Genomic DNA, 9,226 nt, shown 5'->3' on the forward strand with positions numbered 1-9,226 from the left:
GAGCGAAACGCAAACGTGGATCCGATCGAGCGTAACGGCGGACGATTGTCCCACAGAATTGGAATCGAAATCGATACCTACGTAAAGAGAAGTCTCTTAGTTACGCTCCAATTCTGAGATCCGCGCAAAATTTGTTGCGTTCAGATTGGAACGTTTCCAAGTTAAAGGTTATGTGACTTTTCGACCGGAATATCGCGACGTAACGTTCGCACAAAAAGAAATTATCATTGTTCGGTCGGGGTGGCATGCACCGAGTCGAGCCGTTCCTATAATTTTCGAAAATCCGCCTTGAAATGCGTTATTTGCGCCTGTTAAAATATCCTTTTACGACGATGCCGTTCGATTTTCATTTCCCTCGAGGCGCCTTCGAGGCTCCTTCGAAGCTTTTCAATTTTCCATATCGACGCGTACAAACCTTGAGTCCTTTTTATACCCTTTTATTCTTCTTTCTCATATTGTGTTTACCATCCGTTAACTCGAGCTTTAACAACGCGTCTACTCGTACGCGTCTGGAGAGCTGCGAGAGAGAGAGAGAGAGAGAGAGAAAGAGAGCATTATTTCATCGCGCATAAAACCACTCCCGCGTGTAGGATTTGTTTTACTTATCGCACTTTCTTCCTTCCTGTTCGAAGAAACGAAGTACGCAAAAATACACACTTTCATTCTCTACGCCTGCCTGGCGTATCGTTCTTCGTAGACCAATCTCGTAAGTCGAATATTATATTATATATCGCTTAATACCGTATATATCGTTAGAGATAAAAATTAATTAACACGAATTTCAACGGGATAGAAATGATTTTTCTCGATCACCCTTGTAGATTAATTTCATCGGCGTACATACGGCGTACGTATGCAATAGAGAAAGGGAAAAAACGAAGAAAGGAGGAAAGTGGATATTCTCTGATAAATTCGCGAAGAAGGTAAACTTGATTTTGTTCTTTTCAAATCGGATCAAATGAGATATTGCCGTAACGCGCATTCGAGAGATGAAAAAAATTGCGTTCGAGGATGCAAAGAGCTAAAGTGAAAGCGTCGAGAGAGAAAAAGTGCGCGGGCTTTTCAATGAAACGCGCCTTGCTTGCGACGGCGGAAACTTCAATGGGCGGCAAAAAGAGGAAGGGGAGAAAAAAAAGGGAAATGCTGCTAAACAAAATCACATCTTTGTCAACTTTTGGCTTTTCTACGGTCAAAAGGTCGCATTATTTGTACTCTTTTCGATTCACGATACGTTTATATTAATTTCTTACCGATCATTCATAGACCCTTTATGACCTAAGGTGAAAGACGTGGAGATCTAAAGGTGAACTTAAATCAGTAAAGAAGAATGTATATCTTTCCCAGACGAAAACAAGAATGGACATTCTTGTCTTCGTCATATACATTCAGAGGGAGAGAGAGAGAGAGAGAGAGAGTAGGCGAAGTTGTAAGTAAAGTTATAAAGTTATAAGAGTCAAACTTTTCCGAGCGTTCGCTACCGAATAAAAAGATATAAGGAAGTAAAAAGGTAGCTCGATTCTTGAACGTACTTGAACGTATTTATCGTAGTTACGAATGCGCGGAACAAAAGGAGAGAGGTTTAGCGATGGGTGCCTCGAGGGCGAGGGTAATTCGGGACGAACGTTTATCGAGCACGTAACCTTTAGCAAAACAAAGTCTCTCTCGTGAAAGTGTAGCAACTGTGTTTGCTCGCTCGTACGTCGTTCGTTTAGTCGACGGTGCGTCATTGAACGAACGATTATCGTTAACAATTACAGCGGAGGACTTCAATTCGTACGTAACGCTGAAACTGCAGAATGTAAAGTCGACGACAGTCACCGTAAAGGGGGCCAATCCAAGCTGGGAGCAAGATTTCTTATTGTGAGTACAATTTTCCCTACGTACCGTTCTTCCATCATTATATTCTAATAGATATCGTTTCGTACGTAAGACGAAGTAGATGAATGCGAACGAAAGAGGGTGGAGAAAAGCTGCGAATCGAGGTCAGACGGTGAGTTTAAGAGGGTTCGATTATTTTTAAACTTTCAACGAGGTCGGAGGCGAAGCGCGGAGCCTCGCAAGAAAATCAATTTAAATTTAAAACGGTTGCTCACGATCATCGTCGTACCTTTTCCACCTTCTTCGAAAAGCAGCTACTTTTTTTCTTTTTTTGTTCGAGCACGAACAACGTTTTCTATTATTTCTTCCGCTATATTTTCCTTTTCGAATGTCTTTGAGCTGGACGAAACCGGTAAGTACGTATCGAAAAAGAAGAATATTGCGCGGTTATAAATATTATCGGCTTGTACGCGTTATTGAGTTTCTGCGTCTGCGGGCTTGAGAAAACGCCGTGAAATCCGAAATTTCGCGATCGACTATCGAGCTACCTCGATCGGGTAAGCCGATCCAGTCGATCATCGATATATAAATAGATGCTTAGCTTCGCGGCGACGAGATAGCGGACTTAGAATAGGTCGATTAGCGAGATCGTGAGGTGTGTTTAAAATTTCTATTTCTTTTTCTTCTCTTCTCTTCTCTTCTCTTCTCTCCTCTCCTCTTCTTTTCTTTTCTTCTTTCTTTTTCGTTCCTCGTAGAAAGAGGCGAATGTGGCCTCAACGGGTCCGTTTCTATGCATCGTTAGCGCGTCTCGAGCATAGATCTACTTAACGTTTAAATCGTTGAAACGATTTCTCCGGTTGCACGTAATTATCGAACGAACGCGTAATCGCTCGCTAGCCCGAGAGCTGGAAAAAGAAAAAAAGCATTTTCCTGGATCTCTCCTGTTTCGGATCTGTTCTGGATCTGTTTCGGATCTATTCTACAACTACATTTTACATCTATTCCGTATCTGTTCTGGATCGAAGGGCCGCCTCGAACAAGTGGCGAATGACGTCATCGATATTTCTACCTAGCTATAGCTCAAAGCAGCCGGTTCAATGTTTCCGCCGGTAAGGTGGCTTACGGGCTGCCCCGTTTAAAACTCCTAACCAATGAGCGATCGATCGCCGGTCTTTTATCGCTATTACCACGCATATTGCGTTTCGCCAGCAAATTTCATTCTTCCTTCAGGATATTCATAACGATTTTTTTTTTAACCATATCTAGTAAATAGTTCGCTTAAGTAATCAATCCTGTCCATATCGAACAATTTCAAGTTTTCGCTGGAACGTTTCGAACGTGAGTAAGGACGCGCGAATCGTGACGCTAGGAAACTCTCGGCGCCATACAAATCCTTACGTACGAGCTAACAAATCTTTAACCTACTTTTCTCGTTCGGTGCAAGCTTTTGTATTCGTTGATCGTGTATATATTTAACGCGTATTTGTCTCGGTCGTCGACAAAGGGCTAAAGTGACGTTTCTAACAATGACGGCCATCAATAATTACGCGATTGCTCGTTGGACCTTCGAATAATTACATAGTTAGTTGTTTTCCTCTTGAAATTCGATCGCGTTACTTTGTTAGAAACGTGTGATTTGCCATTAAAAGTTAATCTCTGCAAAAATCCGTTTTTTTTTTTTTTCAGCGAAACAAACGATATGAACGCTGGCCTGCTAGTAGAAGTTTGGTGCAAGGGATTTCTCTGGGATCGTTTTCTCGGTTACTACTTCATCCCACTTTCGGAAGTGTCCTACATGAACGAGGTAACGTCAAATAAGACTTTCGAGACATCGGCGTTAAAGCAAGAGCAACGCGTATCGTCAGATAACAACAGCAATACACAACCATTCGGCGACACTCGGACGGTACACTCAACACGATACATACACATTTTTTAGTAGAGCATCGTTTTTCAATCGAACGTGCATGCGCGTAGCTGCTTTTACCGAAACGCTACTTACTCGTTCGTTCCGAGGCATATAGCTCTGGACATTTTTTCTCGATCGAAAAACTTTTGATATTTGCTGAAAGGACTGAAAATCAAATTCGGCCAGTCGCAGCAAATTTTCGCAACAATTTTTTCGAAAGACCTTCTACGAAATGTTTGCGAAAATTTACGATCGTAGATTCCAAATTTTCATTCGTCACGATTATTCGAGGGAAACTTTGAAATTGATAAAAATCACTTTATCTAAAAACACGAAATATCGGAGCAGATATTTTTTTTTTTGTTATATTCAATCGATGGTAGTAACGTAGCTATAGAAAGTTTTGTAGAATTTTAACTCATGCACGTGCACTATCCGAAATAAAGGCGAATAGTCTTTTCCAGCATGCAGTTTCATTCCACGCTTAAGACACGATTCTATTGTAAGCTTAAGAGTTGAAAAACTTTTCGATAAATTCTTCTTTCAGTTTCATCGATCTTTTAATATCTCTCGGATATATCCATTAATAAGGAAATTGTATCGCGGCAAATTTTAACCGATATTTCTTTCATCTAGGACGTACCACAGCCAATACTTCAATTTCTTTGTTATCCTCTTTCTCGTATCGTATGCAAAGATTTTTTTACGCCGATTTCACGAAATAAAGTTTTTCTATTACGCGCTTTTTTTCTCTATCACTTAACGTGTAATATCGAAGCTTCGAGGGACTTCGAGAGAGAGAGAGAGAGAGAGAGAGAGAGAGAGAGAGAGAGAGAAAACAGAGGAAACGCTAATTATTTACGAGATGCTTCAAAGAGGGCTCTTTCGGAAACATATTCTTCCTTCTTTCTCCATCCATCCCCGATGTAGTACATCTTTACCTTTTTTTTCTCAATCATCTGATCGAAGTTCGTAGACGTAACGAAATTCGTTGAGTGTTCTCACGTCGAACGAACTGAACCCAATTACCACCCTGCTCGTTGATCGAAAGTACTACTGTTTTTTGAGATTCTTCGATAGAGGCGCCTCGACCGATTCGAGCCGTGAAACTATTTTTCCGATTTATTGTATTTTCGGCGAGCTATCAAGCGCATATTTCACTCTATTTCCTCGTTCAAGCCACCCTTCGAGTAAAACGATTTCGATATATGTAGTTGGTCGGAGGATAACGAATAATGAAACGGGAGAGGGAGAGGAAGAGAGATTGCGAAAGTAATTTGGCTAAGTGTTGCTTTCGTCACCAAGAATTGAAATTTCCTCGAAACGATACCGAAAAGTATTAGAAGGAAAGATGGAAGCACAATGTAAAATACGTTCGTCGCAAGTACTTGCGAGATCGTGAAAGACGAACGAAAGATCGTCGTCTTTTTATCGGTTCTTTACCTCGAATCTCTCGCGCGATAGTCCTTTAGATTATATCTTTTCAAAGTCGATCTTTTGTCCAGACATTCTCAATTATCGACAAAACTTTCGACACTCCGAAGCTCGAGAGATTCATGATCCGACAAGTATTTATTTACATATTACATTCTCTGCGTAACGATTATATGATTTAATGCGATACGTTACGAGCTATGAGTTTTGATAAGACTGCCCGATAATGCGATTATCGCAGATTCTTCTCTTTTCAAATTTTTATCCAAATATTATTCCCCATTTTTGTCGTTTCAATCGGCGCGATTCTCGCTCGTTTTCTTTTTTTCTTTTTTCCTCTTTCTTTCTTCTTCAGATGCAGCATATCGTTTAAACGTTTCAAGAGTTTTCCAAATCGTTTTGGACGCACGTCGTTATCGGTGACCTAACGACGTCTTCGACCTTCTCCTTTCACGATCTCGAAGAAGCTTACCCGTCTTTCGTCCATTGTGAATTTTATGCTTCTCGATAATGCGACGATCATATTTCACGGACTACAATTTCATAATGACATCGGTTCACCCTCTTTACCCGCGCGCACGCGCGTTCTCTCTCTCTCTCTCTCTCTCTCTCTCTCTCTTTTCATCTTACAATGCGTTCTATAAGTCGAACGTGAAACACATCCCGGCTCTGATCCGTTTACCATCGAGGCGAGCATTTGCAGGCGCGTGACGGGAACATAAGAATCCCGGTAATCCCAAGCTTAAAGGCTGTCCATAATCTATCCTCGAGTTAGCTTCGGCTCTTGTTAATATCAAACTTTTATATCTTCCTTCTCCCTTTCGCCCTTTCTCGATTATTAACTTTCAAATCTTTTGATCAGCAATCGAGTGATTCTTCGAAACGATCAAGAAGCAATTTATAATTTATGCGAACAAGTTTGCGGTAGATTAGATCGCGGCCGCTACATTTTCTTCTATTATTATTTTCTTCTGTAAATTTACAATTCGTGGTAAGTATTTGGTATTACGATAGCAGAATCACATCATTTGACGTTTTAATTTTCAATATTTTTCTCGCGTGAAAAGAAGGAGGATAAAAATAATCGTAGATCATTGAAAGAAAGAAGTTGCGGATCGATATCATCGATAGCTCGATTCGCAACGAAAAAGGAAAATAAAAGGAAAGAGAAAAGTCCGTCCACTTTTCTCCCTTAACTTTTCCCCGCTCGGCTCGCTTATAAAATATCATTGCCGTAGAGTGGGTAGCGCAAATAAAAGTCCCTCGAACAGTCGATATCGTTTCGTAGAAGTTTGACGATTCCGAAGCTCGAACGAAGAGAGACGACCGATACAAAAGGTGGAGGAATACATAAATTCGTAAGTAACATGAAACTTGCTACCGCGGCCTCACCGTTTCTTTCTTATACTTTATCCATGATATCATACGTTTCCATCTACTTTTCTTTATTAAAAAACGAACCAAGTCTAAAGATAGAAAAGCTTTTCCGCTTATATTAACCGAATTTCTCTTATAGATTCTGTTACAATTATAGTCTTAAAATAACTTTAAGAAATATCGTTCTCGAGATCACAATTTTTAATATCGAAAATAGAAACGTTTGGATATTTATCCGAGACTTATAAGGGACTTTTTCAAAGAGATGGGATGACAGGGCCAAAGTCCATATTCCTCCTTCTTCTCTCTCTCTCTCTCTCCCTCTCTCTATCCCTCTCACACACTACTCCGAAGGTCCTTGAACCATCGCAAACTGCGAAGGATCCCCGAAAAGAATTTCGACTCAAGTATCCTTACGTATTCATTCTTTCGGATGAAAGAAGATGCGTTTGACTGCATCGGCAAGATCGACCGACAAAAGAGACTAGCTTTGCTAATCCAATTGATTCGCAAAGGAGTTTGAAAATTATGAGAATAGCGTAGCGCCTTTGCCGGAGATATTCGCGAAAGAATGTCGCGTAAGATCGTCATAAGCGTGTTACGTAGGCACGGTTTGGTTCGATCGGAGAGAAAGGATCGACGAAGGATCTTCTCACCGGTGCAAAAGCTAGAAAAAAAGAGAGTGAGAGAGGAGGGGCAGTGTGCTTTTTTCCGCACGAATTGCACCAAGTACATCTTATCTTTCGACGGAGGGTCGTACAAATTAAATTAGAGGGTGGCCTTACCTCGGATAGGGGTGTAATTCAGTCACGTCCGAGAGACGACCCTTCCTTTTACACACACTCGAATACTCGCCTCACCCTTTAACCGTTCCGTCCTCGCTTACCGCGTCCAAGAGTAGCCTATCGTCTGGATTTATCCTAATCTTTCTATAGATCCGCTCGAATATACCATAGTCATAGATATCGTAGATGTTTGGTTTATTAAAGGTAGATTATCCGGTGAGACGTTCCTTTACGTCTCGAGTTCGAGCGACTATCAAAGATCGACATTTGATGACGAGACAAAAGAAAGACCAACGTTTTCAAACTCGTCATCCTGAATTTTTGATTCGAGAAGGATAAAAGAAGCATAGCCATGACTGCCTTCATCCATGATATCCACCTTGGTCCCACCATCGCCATCGCTAGCAACAATCTTCGAGTCTTTTCTGCTCGTGACGTCACCTGGCGCGCAGCCAACTCGGAGCGCTCAATGAAACGGTCGGGGAAGCCAAGGCGACGTAGTCGACGTGCTTTTACGACGGCATTATTTTGCGTGCGCACACGCGAACGGCCAGCCCCGATCTTGTGGCAACGACCTTGATAGAGGACTCGAACGATATCGCACTTCTTCTGTGTATCGTTCGAAAAGAGACCTAAATCGAGCCAGCTTACCCTACACTACTTTACATCGTAAAATTTCTTACGACGCAACACCTCTTTTCAGAGTTCTTACGACAAATTACTTTTCGACGATCCTAAGTCGCTTCCTTTCTTTTGCCTTTCCTTTTATTCGCGTTTGCACTTTAAACATTCGTGATCGTGACCACGAATGATTGGCATAAGGGAGAGGGAGTGGGAGGGAAGGAGGGAAAGAAAAAAACGATGAATCACGAGACGAGCCATTCTTTCAAGTTTCTAGACGATCGATCGACGACGAGTCTGGCGAGCCAACGTCGGGACATAGGGGGAATGAGAACAAGAGATAGAGACAAAAAGGGAAAGGAAATAGGTGGGCTAAGAGAAGCAGAGTGACCAGAGTGGGAGGTTTGCTGCGGAAGAACGAACGAAAGTTGAAAATATTAGGTATAGTAAACGTGAGGAGAAGAGGGTGCGGTAGATAGATTGATTAAGCGATGTGTAAAAAAGAGAAGGAAAGATAAAACGTGCGAGAAAACGGAACGAGATCTGGTAGCTTTTTCTGTTGGGAGGACAATCTGGGTCAGGTCTGGCTTAAAATATTCATAGAGACGACCGAAGAGCGAGAGATCTTCGTACGAGCGGTTCGATTCACATTAGAAATGCGCTGACTGTGATATGTCAAGAAACTCGAGAGGGGTATAACGCCGGGATAGCACTGTAAACGAACGGCATCGGCAACATGCCTCGGTATATGGCCCTCTCTTTCGAAGTTTACGTGTGCCACGACGTACACGTGGAAAGAAGCAGCCGTCCCTAACGGTGCCGCCTTGGCATAGCTTTTAGCGATATCTCCTTTATCCCTAACGTCAACATTTTCACTACGTTCCACGGTATGACGCTTGCCGCACTCATGCGATTTTGAATTGAATTTGCCGTCACAACGATGAATATCCTTGATTTCGGAAGAACGTCTTCCTCCCGGGAGATGAAAATCCTGCCTCTCCACGCTTCAATACTTCTCGATCCTTCGTTGCTTTTCATTTTATCGAAAGAGTAGACGACGTTTGTCAAAAAAATGGCTATGGTTAGCAGACAATCTTTTATCAATTTTCTTCAACACAGATTTTTATATACAAAGGTATATAAAAGTAATTTTCATTTCTTTTAACAAAGCCACGCGCAAAAATCTTTCTACCGACCTAATAATATTCCTTCTCCGGTAATTAACTATCGAAAGTACATATAATATGCCGATCGGAGAGGAGTTTTCGATTATTATTTCTTG

The sequence above is a fragment of the Vespa velutina genome, chromosome 1 (assembly GCF_912470025.1).
Source record: "Vespa velutina chromosome 1, iVesVel2.1, whole genome shotgun sequence".
Classification (NCBI taxonomy): Eukaryota; Metazoa; Arthropoda; class Insecta; order Hymenoptera; family Vespidae; genus Vespa; species Vespa velutina.